Here is a 26,175-nt window from a genome sequence, read left to right on the forward strand (position 1 = left end):
TCTTAGAACCCTTTTTAAACAATGGAACAACATGAGCAATACGCCAATCCTCTGACACCATCCCCATTTCTAATGGCATTTGAAATATTTCTGTCAGAGCCCCTGCTATTTCTACACTAACTTCCCTCAAGGTCCTAGGGAATATCCTGTCAGGACCTGAAGGCTTATCCACTTTTGTATTCTTTAAAAGTGCCAGGACTTCCTCTTCTTTAATCATCATAGTTTCCATAATTTCCCTATTTGTTTCCCTTACCTTACACAATTCAATATGCTTTTCCTTAGTGAATACTGAAGAAAAGAAATTGTTCAAAATCTCCCCCATCTCTTTTGGCTCTACACATAGATGTCCACTCTGATTCTCTGAGGGACCAATTTTATCCCTCACTATCCTTTTGCTATTAATATAACTGTAGAAACCCTTTGCACTTATTTTCACCTTACTTGCCAAAGCAACCTCATATCTTCTTTTAGCTTTTCTAATTTCTTTCTTAAGATTCTTCTTACATTCTTTATATTCCTCGAGCACCTCATTTACTCCATGCTGACTATATATATTGTAGATATCTCTCTTTTCCCTAACCAAGTTTCCAATATCGCTTGAAAATCATGGCTCTCTCAAACTTTTAACCATTCCTTTCAACCTAACAGGAACATAAAGATTCTGTACCCTCAAACTTTCACCTTTAAATGACAGCCATTTCTCTATTACATCCTTCCCATAAAACAAATTGTCCCAATCCACTCCTTCTAAATCCTTTTGCATCTCCTCAAAGTTAGCCTTTCTCCGATGAAAAATCTCAACCCTGGGTCCAGACCTATCCTTCTCCATAATTATATTAAAACTAATTGCATTGTAATCACTGGACCCGAAGTGCTCCCCAACACATACCTCTGTCACCTGACCTATTTAGTTCCCTAACAGAAGATCCAACATTGCCCCTTCTCTAGCTTGTACCTGTATGTATTGCTGCAAAAAACTATCCTGCACACAGTTTACAAACTCAGAACCATCCATCCCTTTTACAGTATGGGCTTCCCAGTCTATGTGTGGAAAATTAACATCTCCCACAATCACAACCCTGTGCTTACTACAAATATCTGCTATCTCCTTGCAAATTTGCTCCTCCAATTCTCGCTCCCCATTAGGTGGTCTATAATACACCCCTATAAGTGTTACTACACCTTTCCCATTCCTCAATTCCACCCAAATAGTCTCCCTAGATGAGCCCTCTAATTTATTCTGCCAGAGCACCGCTGTAATATTTTCTCCGACAAGCAACGCAACACCTCCCCCTCCTGTCCCTCCGATTCTATCACACCTGAAGCAACGAAATCCAGGAATATTTAGTTGCCAATCACACCCCTTCTGCAACAATGTTTCACTAATAGCTACAACATCATATTTCCAGGTATCAATCCATGCTCTAAGCTCATCCACCTTTCTTACAATGCTCTTAGCATTAAAATAGATGCATTTAAGAAATTCTCCACCTCTTCCTCTCTCTTTATCTCTAACAGTACAAAGAACTTTATTGTCTTCTTTGTCTTCCTTCTCCCATACATCTGTTCCTACGCTCTGGTTCCCCTCCCCACTCATATCTAGTTTAAATCCACATACCACATAAGCCAACATTTTTGAAAAGCATTTTTGCTTCTTCATCATTCTGAATTTCAATAATTTCTTCTGGCAAACTCTCTCTCTGTTCTTCCACCTATCAAAGAAATGGGTTATTTACCCCATCTGTAATTTCCAGATAATTCAAATCCTTGAATTGATTCTGAAAATCCTTCTTCAGTGACTGCAGGTGTAAGTAGTACTCTTGCAAATCATCATCTATGAAAGAGAGTACCATACTTTCTATGCATGGAAACTGTGAGAACATGCTTCTCTCAAAATTTTTCTTATATATTTCCAATTTTCCGATAAAAGTGGAGACTGCTCGTTTTGCCTGGATTAAATTAAAATTCTCACCCTGCAGTTTCATATTTAGAAGCAAGCATTCATACTCTTCAGCATCAACCTGGCATAACTGGCGAAATATTCTGCTATTTATTCTGCTATTCCTGGATTTAGTTGCTTCAGGTGTGATAGAGTAGGAGGGGCCAGAGGAGGAGGTGTTGCATTGCTTGTCCGAGAAAATCTTATGGCGGTGCTTTGGAAGGATAGATTACAGAGCTCCTCTAGGGAGGCTATTTGGGTGGAATTGAGGAATGGGAAAGGTGTAGTAACACTGATAGGAGTGTATTATAGGCCACCTAATGGGGAGCGTGAGTTGGAAGAGCAAATGTGTAAGGAGATAGCAGATATTTGTAGTAAACACAAGGTGGTGATTGTGGGAGATTTTAATTTTCCACACATAGATTGGGAAGCTCATTCTGTAAAAGGGCTGGATGGTTTAGAGTTTGTGAAATGTGTGCAGGATAGCTTTTTGCAACAATACATAGAAGTACTGACTAGAGATGGGGCAGTGTTGGATCTCCTGTTAGGGAATGCGATAGGTCAGCTGACAGATGTATGTGTTGGGGAGCACTTCGGGTCCAGTGATCACAATAGCATTAGCTTCAATATAATTATGGAGAAGGACAGGACTGGACCAAGAGTTGAGATTTTTGATTGGAGAAAGGCTAACTTTGAGGAGATGCGCAGGGATTTAGAGAGAGTGGATTGGGTCAAGTTGTTTTATGGGAAGGATGTAATAGAGAAATGGAGGTCATTTAAGGGTGAAATTATGAGGGTACAGAATCTTTATGTTCCTGTTCGGTTGAAAGGAAAGGTTAAAGGTTTGAAAGCGCCATGGTTTTCAAGGGATATTAGAAACTTGGTTCGAAAAAAGAGGGATGTCTACAATAGATATAGGCAGCATGGAGTAAAGGAATTGCTCGAGGAATATAAAGAATGTAAAAGGAAACTTAAGAAAGAGATTAGAAAAGCTAAAAGAAGTTACGAGTTTGGTTTGGCAAATAAGGTGGAAGTAAATCCGAAAGGCTTCTACAGTTATATTAAAAGCAAGAGGATAGTGAGGGATAAAATTGGTCCCTTAGAGAATCAGGGTGGTCAGCTATGTGTGGAGCCGAGGGAGATGGGAGAGATTTTGAACGATTTCTTCTCTTCGGTATTCACTAAGGAGAAGGATATTGAATGGTGTAAGGTGTGGGAAACAAGTAAGGAAGTTATGGAACCTATGACAATTAAAGAGGTGGAAGTACTGGCGCTTTTAAGAAATTTAAAAGTGGATAAATCTCCGGGTCCTGACCGGATATTCCCCAGGACCTTGAGGGAAGTTTGTGTAGAGATAGCAGGAGCTCTGACGGAGATCTTTCAGATGTCATTAGAAACGGGGATTGTGCCGGAGGATTGGCGTATTGCTCATGTGGTTCCATTGTTTAAAAAGGGTTCTAGAAGTAAGCCTGGCAATTATAGACCTGTCAGTTTGACATCAGTGGTGGGTAAATTAATGGAAAGTATTCTTAGAGATAGTATTTATAATTATCTGGATAGACAGGATCTGATTAGGAGTAGCCAGCATGGATTTGTGCGTGGAAGGTCATGTTTGACAAACCTTATTGAATTTTTTGAAGTAGTTACGAGGAATGTTGACGAGGGTAAGGCAGTGGATGTAGTCTATATGGACTTCAGCAAGGCCTTTGACAAAGTTCCACATGGAAGGTTAGTTAAGAAGGTTCAGTCGTTAGGTATTAATGCTGGAGTAATAAAATGGATTCAACAGTGGCTAGATGGGAGATGCCAGAGAGTAGTGGTGGATAATTGTTTATCGGGATGGAGGCCGGTGACTAGCGGGGTGCCTCAGGGATCTGTTTTGGGCCCAATGTTGTTTGTAATATACATAAATGATCTGGATGAAGGGGTGGTAAATTGGATTAGTAAGTATGCTGATGATACTAAGGTAGGAGGTGTTGTGGATAATGAGGTGGGTTTTCAAAGCTTGCAGGGAGATTTATGCCAGTTAGAAGAATGGGCTGAACGTTGGCAGATGGAGTTTAATGCTGAGAAGTGTGAGGTTCTACATTTTGGCAGGAATAATCCAAATAGAACATACAGGGTAAATGGTAGGGCATTGAGGAATGCAGTGGAACAGAGAGATCTTGGAATAACAGTGCATAGTTCCCTGAAGGTGGAGTCTCATGTAGATAGAGTGGTGAAGAAGGCTTTTGGAACGCTGGCCTTTATAAATCAGAGCATTGAGTACAGAAGTTGGGATGTAATGTTAAAATTGTACAAGGCATTGGTAAGGCCAAATTTGGAATATTGTGTACAGTTCTGGTCACCGAATTATAGGAAAGATATCAATAAATTAGAGAGAGTGCAGAGACGATTTACTAGGATGTTACCTGGGTTTCAGCACTTAAGTTACAGAGAAAGGTTGAACAAGTTAGGTCTCTATTCATTGGAGCGTAGAAGGTTGAGGGGGGATTTGATCGAGGTATTTAAAATGTTGAGAGGGATAGATAGAGTTGACGTGAATAGGCTGTTTCCATTGAGAGTAGGGGAGATTCAAACGAGAGGACATGATTTGAGAGTTAGGGGGCAAAAGTTTAAGGGAAACACGAGGGGGTATTTCTTTACTCAGAGAGTGATAGCTGTGTGGAATGAGCTTCCTGTAGAAGTAGTAGAGGCCAGTTCAGTTGTGTCATTTAAGGTAAAATTGGATAGGTATATGGACAGGAAAGGAGTGGAGGGTTATGGGCTGAGTGTGGGTAGGTGGGACTAGGTGAGATTAAGAGTTCGGCACGGACTAGGAGGGCCGGAATGGCCTGTTTCCGTGCTGTGATTGTTATATGGTTATATGGTTATATTTAATGGATGAGATTTAATTTTGTTGATAATGGATATTACAAGAGCCGTGCTTGAAAAAGCCACTGGCTGAGGTTTTTGGCTAAGAGATGTTGATAATGAATTTGACAATGGATGTCAAACAGACTTGGAATTTCTTTTCTCATAAATGCCACTAAACAAGCATAGCGACCTTTCATATTGGTGCTCCACCTGTTGTGCTAGAGAATATGTTCCTAATTGGAATACTTTTATCTTCAATATACATTATAAGCACGACGTAGATTGATTCGCCAGTGATATCTGTTTTTAACCTTTTACAAGAGAGAATTTCTTCATAAAATTTCCATTTTTGATAAACCATACATGCTGTCATAACCAGGGATTCGGCAGCACAGCAGATACAGCAATTGCACTCATGAATATGCACATGTCAGCTAATTATTATTTCATTGTGACAGTATTTAGAAACAAAGAGACATAGAAAACCACAATATAAGCCCTTCGGCCCACAAGGTTGTGCCAACCATGTCCCTACCTTAGAAATTACTAGGGTTACCTACAGCCCTCTATTTTTCTAAGCTCCATGTACCTATCCAAAAGTCTCTTAAAAGACCCTATCATATCCACCTCCACCACCTTTGACAGCAGCCCATTCCACACACTCACCACTCCCTGAGTAAAAAACTTACCCCTGACATCTCCTCTGTACCTACTCCCCAGCACCTTAAACCTGTGTCCTCTTGTGGCAACCATTTCAGTCCTGGGAAAAGTCTCTGACTACCCACACGATCAACGCCTCTCAACATTCTTTCCATCGCGGTGATTATCAAGACCTGAAGTCAGCACAGTCTCATTTCGTTGACTGTTTGTATTCAGCCTTGCCTGAGAAATTGATTGTCGAGTCAATTGACTCTGAAGACTAGCGGTATTTTTTTGATACGGAACAAGAAGGCAGCGGGAGAGCACCTAAGGATTTCCAGCGGGAAGACATTTTGAGTTCTCGGGGGAAGGGAGAGGCCAGACTGCGCAGGTGCGTGACGTCAGCCAGTTGAGCGCGAAAAGTTTAAAAAGAAGGCAGCCATATCCAGCGAGCAGTGTTGGGAGCGGACAGCAGAGTGAGAGGCAGCAGAGTGAAAGGACTTTGGCGGTAACGTGACAAGGTGAGGCAGTTGTATGTAAAGGAAGTAGTATGCGTGTAAGGCCGGTTTTCTGTGGTCGGTGTCAGATGTGGGAGGTCCTGGAGTCTCCTGGTGTCCCGGATGGCCACATCTGCACCCAGCGCATGAGATGCAACTCCTAAGGGACCATGTTAGGGAACTGGAGATGCAGCTCAATGACCTTCGTCTGGTCAGGAGAGTGAGGAGGTGATAGAGAGGAGTTACAGACAGGTGGTCACTCCGGGGCCATGAGGGACAGACAAATGGATCACAGTCAGGAGAGGGAAGGGGAAGAGTCAGGTACTAGAGAGTAACCCTGTGGCTGTTACCCCTTGACAATAAGTACTCCTGTTTGAGTACTGTTGGGGGGGAGACAGCCTACCTGGGGGAAGCAACAGTGACCATGTCTCCGGCACAGAGTCCGGCCCTGTGGCTCAGAAGGGTAGAGAAAGGAAGAGGAAGGCAGTAGTGATAGGGGACTCGATAGTCAGGGGGTCAGACAGGCGATTCTGTGGACGGATGTGGACTCGGATGGTAGTTTGCCTCCCAGGTGCCAGGGTCCGGGATGTTTCTGATCGCGCCCAAGATATCCTGCGGTGGGAGGGAGAAGTCATGGTCAATGACATAGGTAGGAAAAGGGAAGAGGTCCTGAAAAAAGACTACAGGGAGTTAGGAAGGAAGTTGAAAAGCAGGACCTCAAAGGTAGTAATCACTGGATTACTGCCTGTCCCATGCAACAGTGAGAATAGGAATAGAATGAGGTGGAGGATAAATGCATGGCTGAGGGAATGGAGCAGGGGGCAGGGATTCAGATTTTTGGATCATTGGGACCTCTTTTGGTGCGGGTGTGACCTGGAGTCCAACCCGGAGAAGTGTGAGGTGATACACTTTGGAAGGACAAACTCCAAGGCAGGGTACAAAGTAAATGGCAGGATACTTGGTAGTGTGGAGGAGCAGAGGGATCTGGAGGTACATGTCCACAGATCCCTGAAAGTTGCCTCACAGGTAGATAGGGTAGTTAAGAAAGCTTATGGGGTGTTAGCTTTCATAAGTTGAGGGATAGAGTTTGAGAGATGCAATGTAATGATGCAGCTCTATAAAACTCTAGTTAGGCCACACTTGGAGTACTGTGTCCAGTTCTGGTCGCCTCACTATAGGAAGGATGTGGAAGCATTGGAAAGGGTACAGAGGAGATTTACCAGGAATCTGCCTGGTTTAGACAGTATGGTTTATGAGCAGAGATTAAGGGAGCTAGGGCTTCACCCTTTGGAGAGAAGGAGGATGAGAGGAGACATGATAGAGGTGTACAAGTTATTAAGAGGAATAGACAGAGTAGACAGCCAGCACCTCTTCCCCAGGGCACCACTGCTCAGTACAAGAGGACATGGCTTTAAGGTAAGGGGAGGGAAGTTCAAGGGGGATATTAGAGGAAGGTTTTTCACTCAGAGAGTGGTTGGTGCATGGAATGCACTGCCTGAGTCAGCGGTGGAGGCAGACACACTAGTGAAATTTAAGAGACTACTAGACAGGTATATGGAGGAATTTAAGGTGGGGGGTTATATGGGAGGCAGGGTTTGAGGGTTGGCACAACATTGTGGGCCGAAGGGGCTGTAATGTGCTGTACTATTCTATGTTCTATGTTCTATGTTCTATGTACAAAAAGGATGGGTTGCACTTGAATCCCAGGGGGATCAATATCCTGGTGGGCAGGTTTGATAGAGCTGTTGGGGAGGGTTTAAACTAGTTTGGCAGGGGGGTGGGAATCAGAATGTGAGTGCAGGGATTAAGGTAGAAGGACAAGGGCATGATGCTGAGTTGATGAGGGAAGACAGGCAGGGGATGAAACATAATTATAGCCAGTTAAAGGGGTTGAAATGTGTCTATTTCAATGCTAGGAGTATTAGGAACAAGGAGAATGAACTTAGAGCATGGATTAGTACGTGGAACTACGATGTTGTGGCCGTTACTGAAACTTGGTTGGAGGAAGGTCAAGATTGGATGATGCAGGTCCTAGGGTTCAGGTGTTTTAAAAGGAATAGGATGGGAAGTAGAAAAGGGGTGGGGAGAGTGGCATTGCTGGTCAGGGATAGTATCACAGCTATAGAAAGGGAGGATGCTGCAGAAAGAGTGTCCACTGAGTCAGTCTGGGTGGAAGTCAGAAATAGGAAGAGATCAATCACTGTGCTGGGAGTAGTCTATTGCCCCCCAAATAGCCCTCGGGACACCGAGGAGCAGATAAGTAGGCAGATTTTAGAATGGTGCACAAATATCAGGGTAGTAGTTATGGATGATTTCAACTTCCCTCATATTGACTGGCACTTCCTGACTGCAAGGGGGATAGATGGGGCTGAATTTGTCAGGTGTGTTCAAGAAGGATTCCTGACACAGTATGTGGACCAGCCGACGAGAGGAGAGGCCATACTGGATCTAGTTCTGGGTAATGAACCTGGTCAGGTGACAGACCTCTTGGTGGGGGAGCATTTTGGTGAGAGTGACCACAACTTCCTTAGCTTCAGCATAGCTATGGAAAGGGATAAAATCAGATGAAATGGTAAAGTGCTTAACTGGGGAAAGGCTAACTTTGAAGGGATGAGGCAGGAACTAGCGAGAGTAAATTGGAAACAGATGTTCAAAGGGGAAAGCACAGAAGTAATGTGGGAGAAGTTTAGGGACCACTTGAGCTGGGTTCAGGATAGGTTCGTCCCACTGAGGCAAGGAAAAAATGGTAGGAAAAGGGAACCGTGGCTGACAAAACACGAGCAACTCATCAAGAGGGAAAAGGAAGCATATGTTAGATATAAGAAGCAGGAAGTAGGAGGCACTTATGAGAAATATAGGGTAGCCAGGAATGGAGCTAAAGAAAGGACTTAGGAGAGCTCGAAGGGGGCATGAGAACGCCTTGGCATGTAGGATTAAGGAAAACCCCAAGGCATTCTATGCGTATGTGAAGAACAGGAGGATAACAAGAATGAAGGTGGGACCGTTAAAGGATAAAGAGGGCAACATGTGCCTGGAGGCGGAGGAGGTTGGGGAGGTCCTAAATGAATACTTTGCTTCAGTATTCACAAGTGAAAAGGATCTTGATCAGGGTGAGGTCAAAATAGGGCAGACCTGTGTGCTGGACAATGTGGAGATTACGGAAGAAGAAGTGCTGGATCTTCTTAAAAATATCAAGATTGATAAATCCCCAGGGCCGGATATGATACACCCCAGGTTGTTGTGGGAATTGAGAGAAGAGATCGCTGGAGCATTAGCTATGATCTTTGAATCCTCTTTGGCTGCAGGGGAAGTGCCAGAGGACTGGAGAATGGCAAATGTAGTTCCTTTGTTTAAAAAAGGTAATAGGGAGAAACCAGGGAACTATAGACCGGTGAGTCTTATGTTGGTGGTCTGCAAACTACTGGAAAGGATTCTTAAGGATAGGATCTACGAGTATTTGGAGAAGTACAGTCTACTCATGGATAGTCAACATGGCTTTGTGAAGGGAAGATCGTGCCTCATGAGCTTGATTGAGTTTTTTGAAGAGGTAACAAAAGAAAATGATGAGGGTAGGGCAGTGGATGTCGTCTACATGGACTTTAGCAAAGCATTTGACAAGGTCCCTCAGGAGAGACTCATCCAGAAAGTCATGAGGCATGGGATAAGTGGAAACTTGGCTGTTTGGATAAAAAATTGGCTTAAAGGAAGAAAGCAGAGGGTAGTTGTGGAAGGAAAGTATTCTGCCTGGAGGTCGGTGACTAGTGGAGTGCTGCAGGGATCTGTCCTGGGACCCCTACTATTTGTGATTTTTATAAATGACCTGGATGTAGAGGTGGAAGGATAGGTGAGTAAGTTTGCAGATGACACAAAGATTGGAGGAGTTGTGGATAGAGCTGCAGGTTGTCAAAGGTTACAAGAGGATATAGACAGGCTACAGAGTTGGGCAGAAAAATGGCAGATGGAGTTCAATCCAGACAAGTGTGAGGTGATGCATTTTGGAAGGACAAACCAGAAGACTGAGTACAGGATTAATGGTCGGTTACTTAAGAGTGTGAATGAACAAAGGGACCTTGGGGTTCAAATCCATACATCCCTCAAGGTTGCTGCACAGGTTGATAGGGTAGTTAAGAAGGCCTATGGGATGCTAGGCTTCATTAATGGGGGGATTGAGTTCAAGAGTAGAGAGGTCATGTTGCAACTCTACAAATCTCTGGTGAGACCGCACTTAAGAGTATTGTGTTCAATTCTGGTCACCTCATTATAGGAAGGATGTGGAAGCTATGGAGAAGGTGCAGAGGAGATTTACCAGGATGTTGCCTGGTTTGGAGAACAAGTCATATGAAGCAAGGTTAGCAGAGCTGGGACTTTTCTCTTTGGAGCGTAGAAGAATGAGAGGGGACTTGATAGAGGTCTACAAGATTATGAGAGGCATAGATAGGGTGGATAGTCAGTACCTGTTTCCCAGGGCACCAATAGCAAACACCAGAGGGCATATGTACAAAATTAAGGGAAGGAAGTTTAGGGGAGACATCAGGGGTAAGTTTTTTACATAAAGGGTTGTGAGTGTCTGGAATGACTTGCCAGGGATGGTGGTGGAGACTAAAACATTAGGGGTATTTAAGAACCTCTTGGACAAGCACATGAATGAAAGAAAAATGGAGGGTTATGGGGTAGTGTGGGTTTAGTACTTTTTTTTAAGGATTATATGGGTCGGCACAACATGGAGGGCTGAAGGGCCTGTACTGTGCCGTAGTGTTCTATGGTTCTATGGTTCTACTTGTTAATCTCTATCCATGGCTCTTTCCAGATATCATTAACAGAATGCCATAGAAGGAAGTAAGAACTTGGTACTCTAATTATTTTCCTGACTTCAGAGTCATCCCAAGTTGTTTAAAGCCTTGAAATACTATTCAAATGTAATCCTTGTGAAAAAGTAGCAACAATTCACCTGCATACAACAATGTGATCAGGCTCTTCTTGTTTGCAACTTAAATTCTGCAAGCCGCTCTGTTCACCTGGGATTGTTTTTGGGATGTGTGACCAGGAAACTAAAGAGAACTCATGTTTTTATCTTGACCTTAATAGACTAGAAAGGACCTCACCTTAACACCTCAATCAAAAGGCAATACTTCAGCATTGGAGCCATCAATCCAGACAAAGTTCTTAAGTCTGTGGAGTCGGACTTAAACTCACAATTTTCTGCCCCAGAGACAAATATGCTGCCACTAGCTTTTTCAGCATGGCTGCCATCTGCTCAACCCGTTATGCATAAAGCAGATCAGGTAGAAATTATGTTTTTAAAATTATAATGAAAGCAAATGCAATTAAAAATTAATAAGCCTTTACAGACAAAAATATAACAATCAAAATGAAGTATTTTCTATAAATATGTTACTGGACAAATTATTAAGCAAATCCTCTTATAAAATTTATAGCTACTCAGCAAGCATTTATATGCCTTCGATGGACTACAACAAAGATTCACCTGTCTGATTTCTGAAAAGATATGTGGTTCTGTGAGACAAAGTTGAGTCACCAAGCCCTATGTTTTTTAGAGACTTGAAGAATTTCATTGAAATGAATAAAATAGTGAGTAGTAGAAAGTATGCTTTGCCTGGCCAGGGAGAAAGGTCAAACTCGAAATCAGCAGTTAACCCTTTAGAATTGGAATGAAGAAGATATATTATTGAATATTATAGAAGTATTGAATGAAAATAGAATTTTTAGGAAAAATGTGCCTTGGATGGACTAAAACAAAACTTCATTGGACTGATTTCTGGGAAAATGTGTAGTTTTACATAATGCATGACATAAAGTGATTAATAGTTTTTTTATGAGGTGGTGGTTGTAATTAGGAGAGATAGTTCAAAACTCAATTTATGGGTCTATATATTGGCCAGAGCTTATGTCCATGTTATTCAAACTTGTATACACAAATTAGATTAATTTATAGGGCTACATAACTGGGGCTGCAGAGAGGTTTTTAAACTACCAAGTGGGGGGGAGGATTCTAGAGAACAAATAATTAAAAAGACAATGGAGAAGGTAATGGATGTAGGTAAAAGTGGAGGAATAAAAAGACAGAGTGCGTCAGGAGGGGAAGAATGTACGGAGATAAGCGTAAAGTTGTACAAAAGGAAAAGGTAGGAAATAAGTGTCAAACATATTTGAAAGTCCTTTATTTGAATGCACGTAGTATTAGGAATAAAATTGATGAGTTGACGGTACAAATAATTACGTATGGTTATGATATTGTGGCAATTACGGAAACATGGCTGCAGGGTGACCAGGACTGGGAATTAAACATACAAGGGTATTCGACAATTAGGAGAGACAGGCAAGAAGGAAAAGGAGGTGGGGTGGCTATGTTAATAAAGCAAGAAATCACTGCAATAAAGCGAAATGATATTGGCTCAAAGGATCAGGATAACGAAACAATTTGGGTAGAAATAAGAAATAGTAAAGGGAAAAAAGCAGTGGTGGGAGTAGTCTATAGGCCTCCAAACAGCTGTAACTTAGTTGGTCGGAGCATAAATCAGGAAATAGTTGGGGCTTGTAATAAGGGAACAGCTATAATTATGGGGGATTTAAACTTTCATATTGACTGGACTAATCAAGTCGGACATGGCAGCCTTGAAGAAGAGTTTCTTGAGTGTATTCGGGATGGGTTCCTTGAACAATACGTTACTGAGCCGACAAGGGGGCAAGCAGTCTTAGATCTGGTCCTATGTAATGAGGCAGGACTAATAAAAAATGTCCTAGTAAAGGATCCCCTTGGAATGAGTGACCATAACATGGTCGAATTCCATATTCAATTAGAGGATGAGAGGGTTGGATCTCAAACAAGCGTACTGAGCTTAAATAAAGGAGACTATGATGGTATGAGAGCGGAATTGCTTAAGATGGATTGGGAAAATAGATTAAAGGGTAGATCAGTACTTGATCAATGGTGTATATTTAAGGAGTTATTTTACAACTATCAAGAAAAATATATTCCACTGAAGAAAAATGGGTGTAAAAGAAAAAATAGTTATCCATGGCTAAGTAAAGAAATAAAGCAAAGTATATGACTAAAAAGAAAGTTATATAAGGTAGCTAAATCTAGTGGGAAGGTTGAAGATCGAGAAACTTTTAAAGATCAGCAGCAAATAACAAAAAGATTGATTAAGAAGGGGAAGATAGATTATGAAAGTAAATTGGCGAAAAACATAAAAGCAGATAGTAAGAGTTTTTATAGTTACATAAAAAGAAAAAGGGTGGCTAAAGTAAATGTTGGTCCCCTAGAATATGAGAGCGGGAAATTAATGGTAGGGGACATGGAGATGGCGGAAACGCTGAACAAATATTTTGTATCGGTTTTTACAGTAGAGGACACTCAAAATATCCCAATACTGGATAAACAGGGGGCTCTAGGGGGAGAGAAGCTAACTACGATTCAAATCACCAAGGAAATGGTACTTGATAAATTAATGGGACTGAAGGTGGATAAATCCCTTGGACCGGATGGCTTGCATCCTAGGGTCTTAAGGGAAGTTGCGGTTGGGATTGTGGATGTATTAGTGATAATTTTTCAAAACTCGCTGGACTCGGCAATGGTCCCGGCAGATTGGAAAAATGCTAATGTAACTCCTTCATTTAAAAAGGGCAATAGACAGAAGGCTGAGAATTATAGGCCAGTTAGCCTAACATCTGTGGTTGGCAAAATGTTGGAATCGATAATTAAGGAAACAGTGACAGGGCATTTGGATAAACATAGCTTAATAGGACAAAGTCAGCATGGCTTTACAAAAGGGAAGTCATGTTTGACAAATTTGTTGGAGTTCTTCGAGGACATAACATATCGGGTAGATAAAGGGGAACCAGTGGATGTGGTGTATTTGGACTTCCAAAAGGTACTTGACAAGGTGCCACACCAAAGATTATTACTTAAAGTAAAAAATCATGGGATTGGGAATAATATTCTGGCATGGGTGGAGGATTGGCTTTCTAACAGAAAACAGAGAGTTGGGATAAATGGTTTATTCTCAGACTGGCAGTTGGTGACTAGTGGTGTTCCGCAGGGGTCGGTGTTGGGACCCCAACTCTTTACAATCTATATTAATGATTTGGAGAAAGGGACTAAGTGCAACGTATCGAAGTTTGCTGATGACACAAAGATGGGAGGGAGTGTAATGAGTGCGGAGGACATTGAAACCCTGCAGGGGGACATAGATAGGCTGAGTGATTGGGCAGACATTTGGCAGATGAAATATAATACTGACAAGTGTGAGGTCTTGCACTTTGGCAAGAAAAATAATAGAGCAAGTTATTATCTAAATGGAGAGAAACTGGAAAGTGCTTCTGTGCAAAGGGATCTGGGGGTCCTGGTGCAGGAAACACAAAAAGTTAGTATGCAAGTGCAGCAGGTGGCCAAGAAGGCCAATGGAATGCTGGCTTTTATTGCTAGGGGGATGGAGTATAAGAACAGGGAGGTCTTACTGCAGTTGTACCGGGTATTGGTGAGACCACACCTGGAGTACTGCGTGCAGTTCTGGTGTCCATATTTAAGAAAGGACATACTGGCTCTCGAGGCAGTGCAGAGAAGGTTCACTAGGTTAATTCCGGGGATGGGTGGGTTGATGTATGATGAGAGGTTGAGTAGATTGGGACTCTACTCATTGGAGTTCCGAAGAATGAGAGGCGATCTTATTGAAACATATAAGATTGTGAAGGGGCTTGATCGGGTGGATGCAGGGAGAATGTTCCCAATGATGGGTGAAACTAGGACTAGGGGGCATAATCTTAAAATATGGACTGAGATGTGGAGAAATTTCTTCACTCAGAGGGTGGTGGGGCTGTGGAATTTACTGCCCCAGAGAGCTGTGGAAGCTACTACACTCAATAAATTCAAAACGGAGATAGACATTTTCCTGGATAAAAATGGCATTAGGGGATACGGTGAGCGAGCAGGTAAGTGGACATGAGGCTAGGTTTAGATCAGCCATGTGATCTCCTGGACCAGTTTTCGATAGCCTGGATGGGTCGGAGAGGAATTTTCCAGATTTTTTCTCCTCAACTGGCAACTCGTTTTTTTTTCCCCGGGTGATCACATGGGTTTGGGCGGGATGAATAATAAAATAAAATGGGCGGCATGGTGCCCTGTTGGTTGGCACTGTTGCCTTGTGGGATTCGGTGAAAACTAGAGTTAAGATTGGATCAGCCATGATCTTGTTGAATGGCGGAGCAGGCTTGAGGGGTTGATTGGCCTACTCCTGCTCCTATCTCTTATGTTCTTATGTAATCTCTTTACAAATACAGTTTTGATTTCAAGTATTCAAATGAAAGTTTGACCAAATAATAAATTGGTTGTGAAATGCACAGAGAACCAAACTTCAGACCCAGTTTAATAATATCGAATCATTCCAATAACAGAAGATTTCCAACAATGGGGTTAAATAGGGATATTTCTGAACATAATTACAACATAGAAAAAGGACATTTGGCTGATTTACAGTGTAATCCCATTCTCTAACTAATTTCCATCAATTTTATCATTAACTTACACAGAGTACAAATTACGGTGATCAGTCACCCTACTATCTTGCCTGTCCATGGGACCGAACGTGAGCAGGAAACCAATGTGAACATAATGAGAATGTGCAAACTCCACACAGAGGCCAGTATTGAATGTGAGTTGAACCTGGAAGTTGTAGCTCTACTTGATACATCACCCATGACTGTGTGGCTAGGCATAGCTCAAATAACAACTACAAATTTGCTGATGATACGACCACTGTTGGTAGAATCGCAGATGGTGATGAGAGGGTATACAGGAGTGAGATATGCAACTAGTGGATTGGTGTCACAGCAACAACCTTGCACTCAATGTCAGTAAGATGAAAGAGCTGATTGTGGACTTCAGGAAGGGTAAGACGAAGGAATACATACCAATCCTCATAGAGGGATCAGAAGTGGAGAGAGTGAGCAGTTTCAAGTTTCTGGGTGTCAAGATCACTGAGGATCTAACCTGGTCCCAACATATCGATGCAGCTATGAAGGAGGCAAGACAGTGGCTAAACTTCATTAGGAGTTTGAAGAGATTGGTATGTCAACAAAAACACTCAAAACTTCTATAGATGGTCCATGAAGAGCATTCTGATAGGCTGCATTGCAGTCTGGTATGGGGGGGTGGGGGGGCGGGGGTGGAACTACTGCACAGGACCGAAAGAAGCTGCAGAAGATTGTAAATTTAGTTGGCTCCATCTTCAAGAAGCGATGTCTCAGAAAGGCAGTATCCATTATTAAGGATCCCCAGCACTCAGGGCACGTCCTTTTCTCACTGTTACCATCAGGCAGGAGGTACAGAAGCCTGAAGGCACACACTCAGCGATTCAGGAACAGCTTCTTCCTCTCTGCCATCCAATCCAATTACTAAATTGACATTGAACCCGTGAACACTACCTCCTTTATTAATATATGTTATTTATGTTTTACACAATTTTAATCTATTCAATATACATGTAGTATAATTTACTTATTCATTTATTATTTTTTCTTCTATATTATGTATTGCATTGAACTGCTGCTGCTAAGTTAACAAATTTCACGACACATGCCGGTGATAATAAACCTGGTTCTCATTCTGGCTCTTATCTCTCATTTTGTATAACAAAAAAAACTTCAATTATTCTGTTAAATTGGTTTGCACAATCATTCATCATCTAACAGCATACTTAACAAGCAGCTAATATCATGCATTAGAAATGCTGGGACACGAAGTCAGTACTGATAAGGCAAGTCTTAAAGGCAAGTGAATAAAGAAGTTAAAATCAAAACAGAAAACAGATAAAAACAGAAAATTCCAGAATTATTTAGCAGGTCAGACCCAATCTGTGGGAAGAGAAACAGAACTAACATTTCAGGTCAAAGACCTTCCAATGAAGAGTCTTTGATCTGAACTGTTTTTCTTCCTACAGATGTAGTTAACTGAGTATTTCTACTATTTGTTTGCTTTATTTTGAATAAATAAATTACTTTGTATGGAGTTAATATTGCAACATAGAAAACTTTGAACACACTTGAATTATCCAGTTTGAACCATCTGATGCACATCCATGCAGTAAACACTTATGGGAATAATTAAATCCTACCCTTCCTTCTACTTGAATGGAGATGGAATTAGTTTAATTATTTTAAACAAACTCAGTGGGTAGAAGAGCTTGTTTTTTTGCTGTATTGTTCTCTGTTTCTGTGTAATTGTTCTCAAAACACTAAATAATGTACCAAGGAGACTTTAGAGAATGTTACAGAGAATACAATAATTTTCTTTGAAATTTTGTTTTACATATAGTTAGAGTCTGGAGGGCACTCCAAAAGTTAATATTTCAGCCTTATTCAACGTTTGGATGATTTAAAGGCCCGGCCAGATGGATTGAAAAAGCAGGGTGTCAGGACTGGAGGTGAGGGTTGGGCTGGTTCTGCTCACTGCCCTGCTCTTCGTTGCACGGAGGCTGAGGCCAATTGGTCTGCTCCAAGCTTCATGTCTATGGACTCACTTTTGTTCTGAAAGCTGTTTTTGTTTGTATAATTTCTTTCTCTCTCTGCACACTGGATGCTTGTTGGATTTTTTTTAATGGGTTGTTTCAGATTTCTTGTTTTGTGGCTGCCTCTAGGGAGATGAATCTCAAGGCTGTATAATGTATACATACTTTGATAATAAATGTACTTTGAATTATTGAATTACTGTATTCAACATGGAGCAATACCAGGCTATTGGGAGAAGGCAGTGTGGGGAGAGGGCGAGTGGAGTAGCAGACTAGCTGGACTGCTATGCCATAGAGCTGGTACAGATTCTGCAGGCTGAATAGCCCCCTTCCTCAATTGCTCCATCTCATTTCAGGACATAGGTTTCCAACCAATATCCACCACAAGCCACAGACTACCACAACCTGAAGAAATCTGAACCATTCTCCAATCTTCTGCCTCCAGCAAATCTGTTCTGATATTGTCACCTTCTGCACTATACTTTTGATGCATCTCACTTTTCCTCAGGGGCTAAACATTTCTTATCCATGTACCTATCTAAATGTTCCAATTGTACTAGCCTCTACCACTTACTCAGGCAGCTTGTTCTCACCACTCACCACTTTCTGCATGAAAAAGCTCAGGTTCCTTTTAAATCTTTCTGCTCTTGCCTTAAATCTATGCTCTCTAGTTTCAGATTCTCCTAAGCAGGGGAAAATACTCTGACTATTCGCCTTGTCTGTGTACATTATAATTTACAAATCTCTCACCTGTCACCCTCCCAACACAGGAAAACTAGGCAAGATCATGACCTCACAACCTATCTTATGCAGAACTCTCTGTTCATGGCAGTATTAAAGGGAATGAAGTGCTGATTTTACAGTGCAGGCTGGAGGAGTATTCATGCAATTATGTTGGCCATCATCAGAGAAGACATGTATTTGACCACAATCAGTAACCTCAAGAACCAAGTCATTCCTCCTTCTATCATTACATCCAAATGGATCGGGCAGTAAATCTGGACTTATCAGCAATGCTATATATCACAAACAAACACCAAGATAACTTCTTGAATTTTGAAACGTCAGTGAGCGGTGGTCCCCGGCTGATGACTCCGCAGCTGACACTGTTGGAGGTGCGGCAGGCAGCAGTGACAAGCAGTAAATAACAAGTCCCTGTAAATCTCATTGAATACTGACAGTACCCAAAAAGAAAAAAAAAATACTGGTGATAATATTAACAAAAAAGTTAACTGAAAAGTTCTCACCAGGCCTGTAAGATGTGAAATGTCCAACAAAGTCCACCCTGGGCTGTTGACCTCTGGTGACCAGTCTCAGAGTTAGGTAGTTGCCAGTTGATAAAATTGGCTCAGGGATGTTCTTTCCACATAAAAGAGAGCCAATTGGTGAAGAAGTTCTGTCCTTACCATCATAGAATTGTACAAATGATCCAGCATTGCATGTGTCAGTGATCTCCTCTCCTCTGAGTGGCAAGGCAGCTCCTCTCCCAGACCTACTGGTGTTTAGAAGGGACAGAGGTCCTGTCACATTGCGCTGCAGTAGAGGAGGCAAGGTCAGGGGCTGAAGGATAGAAGACTCTCTCAGCAGGCTATATACCAAGAAGTATCTAAACTGGAAATGAACTTTGTCCTTTGGTGAAATGGCTTGCATCGTAAATCTACAATCAGTCCCGACTGTGACAAAATAGTACTTCTGAGATTCTTGGTGTGAGTTGACAATGATTCCATCAGCCCTGATGGTCTGTCCACAGAAATCCACCAGATTAACTTGGAGCAACAGAAAATACAAATGAATTGTTGGTATAAAGTAATTAACATTATTCATGTACATTCAATCTGTTTCATTCACCTATCATCATAAACAAAAAGTGAAAAAGATATTATTTATGTGGCTGTCTTCTATTGATTTTGGCAGGGTGTTATTTCTTCTTAAATAAAATGCTGCATTTTTATTGAAATACAAGCATTTTCTCTGGTCTATTTTTAAGTTATCATAAAATAGAAATGCAGTCCATTCTAAGACATGAAACTGAGTATTTATATCCCTACAGTGACATTTTGCCTTTGCAAATGTTACATTACTGACTGACCATCATAAGATGATCAGACATGATGGATTAACATTAATGTGAGAGCAGATGTAAAAATGAAAATAAAGGAAGTGACCTGTTTGTAAGAAGTGGATGTAAATATCCAGTGGAATTGCCATAAAATCCCTCAATTTACAGGAATGTTTATTGCAATTGCTAGAAGTAGAAATGGTTTGCTTTGACAATAGAAGCAACCTGTTGTCCTGGTATTCTATGGGGAATACAATTGTAAAGACATAAATTGGTCCCTTTATTAGGGCTGTGTGGGAATCCTAATGAAAAACCTGCCAGAGCTTAAATCAAGCATTATCCTTTTCCTCAGACCACACAGCCCATGAATGACAAGGAGGGCTTTGAGATTTATTGTGTCCTCAGTATTTATTAGTGAGGTTTCCAGGGGCTGAGGGAAGTTCAATTGGGACATTCAGAAAAATGTTTAAAACTGATTTAATTTGTCACCCCTTAGATCCATTGTTAATAGTTTCTGAGTCTATTCACTTAGATCAATGCATTGAAAAACATTATATTCAGGACAATCTCTTTCATCATGCATGCCCTTGTTTCCCAAGTTATGCCACATCCTTGGGAAATAAGAAAATTTCATTACAGTAAGTGTAGGGTTTTTAAAAAAAAACTTTAAAGCTGGCAAACAGAACTAAATAAATGCTTTCTCCATTTTACAACAGCCATTCTACAGTTAGAGGTAAACTAACAAAACAGATCCATTATTTTGGAACACATGCTTGCACATGGCAAAACAGGAGTTATGAATTTACCAAATTATTTACAGAGCTGGTCAGCTATTGTTGCTGGATCTCAGTTGATCGCCAGAACCTGTTGAGAGTTAGGATATAAGCAATGAAGTTCTGGATAAGCTTTACTTTATGGAGGGTGGAGGACTAGAAGACTGGCCAAGTTGCCTTGGAATGATCATCTATAAGAGCGCACTGAAAAAGTTCAGTAAATGAAAAGAAGAAGGGGTGGAGTCAGGCCACGTTGCACAGATGGTCTTACTGATGGTGTGGTGATGTGGTCTGAGATCTGTGCTCAGGTGAAATATCATGCCAACGTCACAGATTCTCAAACAATTTCCAAAACAGGGATGGTGTTTATGGCTATAGAACACAGTTGGCTATGGAAACAAAAGACAATGGCTTCAGTCTTTTCCAGTGATACAGATGATTCAGATATAAAGTCATAGAGTACAGCAGAGAAACAGAACCTTCGGCCCATCCAGTCCATGCCAGATCACTTATGCTGCCTTGTCCCATCGACCTGCACCCCAAGCATATCCCTCTATACTCATGCAATCCATGTACCTATCCAAACTTCTCTTAAAAGTTGAGATTTTGCATGCACAGTTTCCGTTGCCAATTTGTTCCATACTTTCACCATCCTCTGAGTGAAGATGTTTCTCCTCATGTTCCTCCTAAACTTTTCACCTTTCCCCCTTAACCCGTGACCTCTAGTTGTAGTTCCACCCAACTTCAGTGGAAAAAGCCTACTTGCATTTACTCTACCTATATCCCTCATAATTTTGTATACCTCTATCAAATCTCCATTCAGTCTTCGACAATCCAAGGAATATAGTCTTAACCTATTCGATCTTTCCTTATAACTCATGTCCTCCAGTCCCAGCAACATCTTTGTAAATTTTCTCTGTACCCATTCAATCTTGTTTACATCTTTCCTGTAGGTAGGTGACCAAAACACACAATACTCCAAATTAGGCCTCACCAACATTTTATACAACTGCAACATAACATCCAAAGTTCTGTACATAACATTTTGATTTATGAAGGCTAATGTGCCAAAAGCTTTCTTTAAGATCCTATCTACCTGTGCCGCTACTTTCAATGAATTACGGGCCTGTATTCCTAGACCGCACACTTGTCTGCATTAAATTCCATCTGCCATTTTTCAGCCCATTTTTCCAGCTGGTCCAGATCCCAATGCAAACTCCGACAGTTTTCCTCGCTGTGCACTATACCCCAATCTTGGTATTATCCGCAAATTTGCTGATCCAGTTAACCACATTATCATTCAGATCATTGATATAGATGACAAATAATAATAGACCAGGCACCGATCCCTGCGGCACTCCACTAGTCAGAGGCCTTCAATTAGGGAGGCAACCATCTCCTATCACTCTCTGGCTTCTCCCACAAAGCAATTTCTAATATAATTTACTACCTCCTCTTGAATGCAAAGCGACTGAACCCTCTTAACCAACATCCCATGTGGGACCATGTCAATGCCTTGCAAAAAGTCCTTGCAACATCCACTGCCTTGCCTTCATCAAATTTTCTGGAAACTTCCTTGAAAAACTCTGTAAGATTAGCTAGTCGCAAATTACCATGCTGATTATCCCTAATCAGTCCAAATACTCATATATCCGGTCCCTTAGAATACCTTCCAATAACTATCCCAATATTAATGTCAGGCTCATTGGCGTATAATTTCCTGGTTTTTCTTTAGGGTCTACCTTAAACAGAGGAACAACATTAGCTGTGCTCCAGTCCTCTGGTACCTCACCTGTTGCTAAAGATGAATTAAATGTCACTGCTAGAGCCCCTGCAGCTTCTGCACTTGCCTCCCACTGGGTCCAAAGGAACACCTTGTCAGGCCCTGGAGATTCATCCACCCTAACAAGTCTCAACACAGCAAACACTTCCTCTTCTGTAATCTGTATAGGGTCCATGACTTCACTGCTGCTTTGCCTCACATTTATACACTCTATGCCCATCTCCAGAGTAAGCACAGATGCAAAAAATGCATTTAATATCTTCCCCATCTCTTTGGGTCCATGCATAGATTACCATTCTTGTATTCCAGGTGACCAATTTTGTCTTGTGCAATCCTTTTGATCTTAGCCTATCTACAAGATCTCTTAGGATTCTCCTTCACTTTGTCTGCTAAGGCAACCTCATGCCTTCTTTTAGCCTCCTGATTTCTTTCTTAAGTGTTCTCTTGCATTTCTTATAATCCATAAGCACCTCATCAGTTCCTACCTTCCTATACCCACAATGTACAGTACCTTTTTTTAATTCTTAACCAGGGCCTCAATATCTCTTGAAAACCAAGGTTCCCTAAACCTGTTATCTTTACTTTTTATTCTGAAAGACACATCTAAGATTTGTACGTTCAAAATTTCACTTTTTAAGGCCTCCCATTTAGCAAGTACACCTTTGCCAGAAAACCACACTTGCCAGATTCTGATACCATTGAAATTGCCCTTTCTCCAATTTAGCATCTCAACCTGAGGACCAGACCTATCCTTCTCCATAATTAATCTTGAAGCTAATGGCATTATAATTAAAGGATGCAAAGCATTCCCCACACAAACTTCTGTCACCTGCCCTATCTCATTCCCTAATATTAGATCAAGTGTTGCACACTCTCCCATTGGGATGTCTATGTACTGTTAAAGAATTCCCAAACACATTTGACAAACTCTATACCATCTAGTACAGACAGGGTAAATGCAAGCAGGCATTTTCCACTGAGGTTGGGTGGACTGCAAACAGAGGTCATGGGTTAAGGGGGAAAGGTGAAAGGTTCAAGTGGAACATAAGAGGAAACTTCTTCACTCAGAAGGTGTGAGAGTGTGGAACGAGCTGCCAGCATAAATGGTGCATGCAAGCCCGATTTCAATGTTTAAGAGAAGTTTGGATAGGTACATGGATGGTGGAGGTACATAGGGCTAAGGTACTGGTTCAGGTCAATGGTTGTAGGCAGTTTAAATGGCTCAGCAAGGACTAGATGGGCCAAAGGACCTGTTTCCGTGCTATACTTTTCTATGACTCTAGCCCTTTTACAGTATGAGAGTCCCAGTCAATATGTGAAAAGTTAAAATCAACCTTATATTTCTTGTAACAGTCTGAGATCTCTCTATAAATTTATTCCACTAAATCCCGTGGACTGTTGCATGGTCTATAGTATAGCCCCATTAACATGGTCATACCTTTCTTATTCCTCTGTTCCATCCATAAAGCCTCACTAGATGAGTTCTGCAGTGCGTCCTCACTGAGCACTGCCAGGACACTTACCCTGGCTAGTAATGCCACCACTCCCCCTTTAATCCCCCCACCCCCGTCATGTCTAAAACAATGGAAGCCTGGAATATTGAGCTGCTAGTCCTGCCCTTCCTGTAACCAAGACTCACTAATGGCTACAATGTCATAATTCCATGTGTTGATCCATGCCCTGTGCTCATCTGCCTTTCCTACAATATCAGAGCCCTAATGTCTCATTTAGAAGGTTATGGGTACAAGTTTCATTCCAGAAACTTGAACTCAAAAATCTAGATTAGGATATAGATTCCAATATAACTCGGAGTCCTGCCATGTGCAGAAGTTCGCTGATGACACGGCCATAGTGGGGTGTGTCAGGAATGGCCAGGAGGAGGAGTATAGGAAACTGATACAGGACTTTGTGATATGGTGCAACTCAAACTACCTGCGTCTCAATATCACCAAGACCAAGGAGATGGTGGTGGACTTTAGGAGATCTAGGCCTCATATGGAGCCAGTGATCATTAATGGAGAATGTGTGGAGCAGGTTAAGACCTACAAGTATCTGGGAGTACAGTTAGATGAGAAGCTAGACTGGACTGCCAACACAGATGCCTTGTGCAGGAAGGCACAGAGTCGACTGTACTTCCTTAGAAGGTTGGCGTCATTCAATGTCTGTAGTGAGATGCTGAAGATGTTCTATAGGTCAGTTGTGGAGAGCGCCCTCTTCTTTGTGGTGGCATGTTGGGGAGGAAGCATTAAGAAGAGGGACGCCTCACGTCTTAATAAGCTGGTAAGGAAGGCGGGCTCTGTCGTGGGCAATGTACTGGAGAGTTTAACATCGGTAGCTGAGCGAAGGGCGCTGAGTAGGCTACGGTCAATTATGGATAACTCTGAACATCCTCTACATAGCACCATCCAGAGACAGAGAAGCAGTTTCAGCGACAGGTTACTATCGATGCAATGCTCCTCAGACAGGATGAAGAGGTCAATACTCCCCAATGCCATTAGGCTTTACAATTCAACCGCCAGGACTTAAGAACTTTTTAAAAGCTATTATTAATGCTTTTTGAGATAGTGATTTAGATGCATATCATATTTTTTACTGAGTTAAGTATTGTATGTAATTAGTTTTGCTACAACAAGTGTATGGGACATTGGAAAAAAAGTTGAATTTCCCCATGGGGATGAATAAAGTATCTATCTATCTATCTATCTATCTATCTATCTATCTATCTATCTATCTATCTATCTATCTATCTATCTATCTAATTGCAGTAATGAGGAAGTACTGTACTGTTCTACTTTAGTTAAAACATTAAATCAAGGCTCTATAAGCTCTCCATGGGAAAAATTAAGACCTTATGGCACTATTTTGAGGACAATCCAAGTAGTTATTCCTAGAGTCCCAATGACCTTTTTATTATTGATAAACATCAACAAAATAAATTAATTTATCACAGTATAGTTTGTGAAATATGCAAAATGGTTACGTTTCAAAAGTTATTTAATAGGCCGTAGAATTCCTTGGGATTGACAGTGATGCAGTACTGTGAAAATGCATGTTTTTGTTTCTTTTCTAATCTATAGCTAATCTAAACCAAGGACAGTAGTGAATCGTCAGCGCTGGGATAGGGCCCATGAAGAAGTCAATGTTCTCATGCCTGAAGAACATTGCCTGAAGATCCGCACAAATGAAAGAACAGGAAAGTATTCATTTTCCACCAATATCCAGTTATGAGGGAGAAGGAAGAGAAATATTTGAAGCCTCTACTGAAGCCTGGTGGAAATGTGAAGTAGTTTCTAATTCTAATAACATTTTTTTACATCAGAACAATTGCACAACATGCTTGTCAATCAACGAGGAGAGATTGTTAAAAAACTGAACAGCAGTCCTTTATGAAGTAAAGAGAATGGTACATTTCTGTTCAAGAACAAAATGAATGAATGGTCAAAAAAGCAAATAGAAAATAAAGTAAGTCGACTAAAATGGGAATTAAGAATGGGCGCAGCCATGTCCAGAACACAAATTGGCCAGAGTAAACTCTGAAAGTCAAGAAAACAGATTTTTATTATATTAATTTAATAGGAAATTTCTGTGCAATTTAACGAACCAAATCAGTTCAAAAGGACTGGTCAATTTCCCTTGGGATCAATAAAGTATGTCTGTCTGTCTGTCAGTTAATTACCTGTTTGGATGGACTTCGCATGTGACAAGTACAGCATAAGAAAGAGACTGGGCTGCAGAAATCTTCTCAGGTCCTTTTCCATATTCCTGCACTAATGGTTTTTGATTTTCCTGAACACTGAAAGATATTGGGAATGTTTCACTTGGAGGTTGTTTAAGCTCCACCTTCTTATGTGATTGATCTGTTTCCCCAACCAATCAATAAACTCATCAGTTCTTTGAGAAGTTTTTGAAAAAGTTGGTCCTATCATTATTCAAAGCAGATCGAGATTTTTGTTGGAGGGAAGACGTGGTGGGAGATCCCAAAAGACAAGGATACTTGGTGCAAAAAGAGCCGACTGTCTTTCTTTGTCCATTTCATTCAGTTATGTGTGCTTTGAGGGAAACCATGGAAACAAGATGAGTTTAATTGAGCAAAGAGACAACCACAGT

At 41.3% G+C, this 26,175-nt stretch overlaps 1 long non-coding RNA gene across 1 annotated transcript in view; it reads right to left on the reverse strand.

The window, feature by feature from the left end:
• LOC140718577 (uncharacterized) overlaps nt 1-18,835 on the reverse strand; it is a 29,987-nt gene extending 11,152 nt beyond the window's left edge. The window contains exon 1 of the long non-coding RNA XR_012096737.1: nt 18,701-18,835. This is a non-coding gene — a long non-coding RNA (uncharacterized lncRNA). The remainder of the gene's footprint in view (nt 1-18,700) is intronic.
• Between the last annotated feature and the right edge of the window lie 7,340 nt (nt 18,836-26,175).

This window comes from Hemitrygon akajei, chromosome 29 (assembly GCF_048418815.1).
Source record: "Hemitrygon akajei chromosome 29, sHemAka1.3, whole genome shotgun sequence".
Taxonomy (NCBI): Eukaryota; Metazoa; Chordata; class Chondrichthyes; order Myliobatiformes; family Dasyatidae; genus Hemitrygon; species Hemitrygon akajei.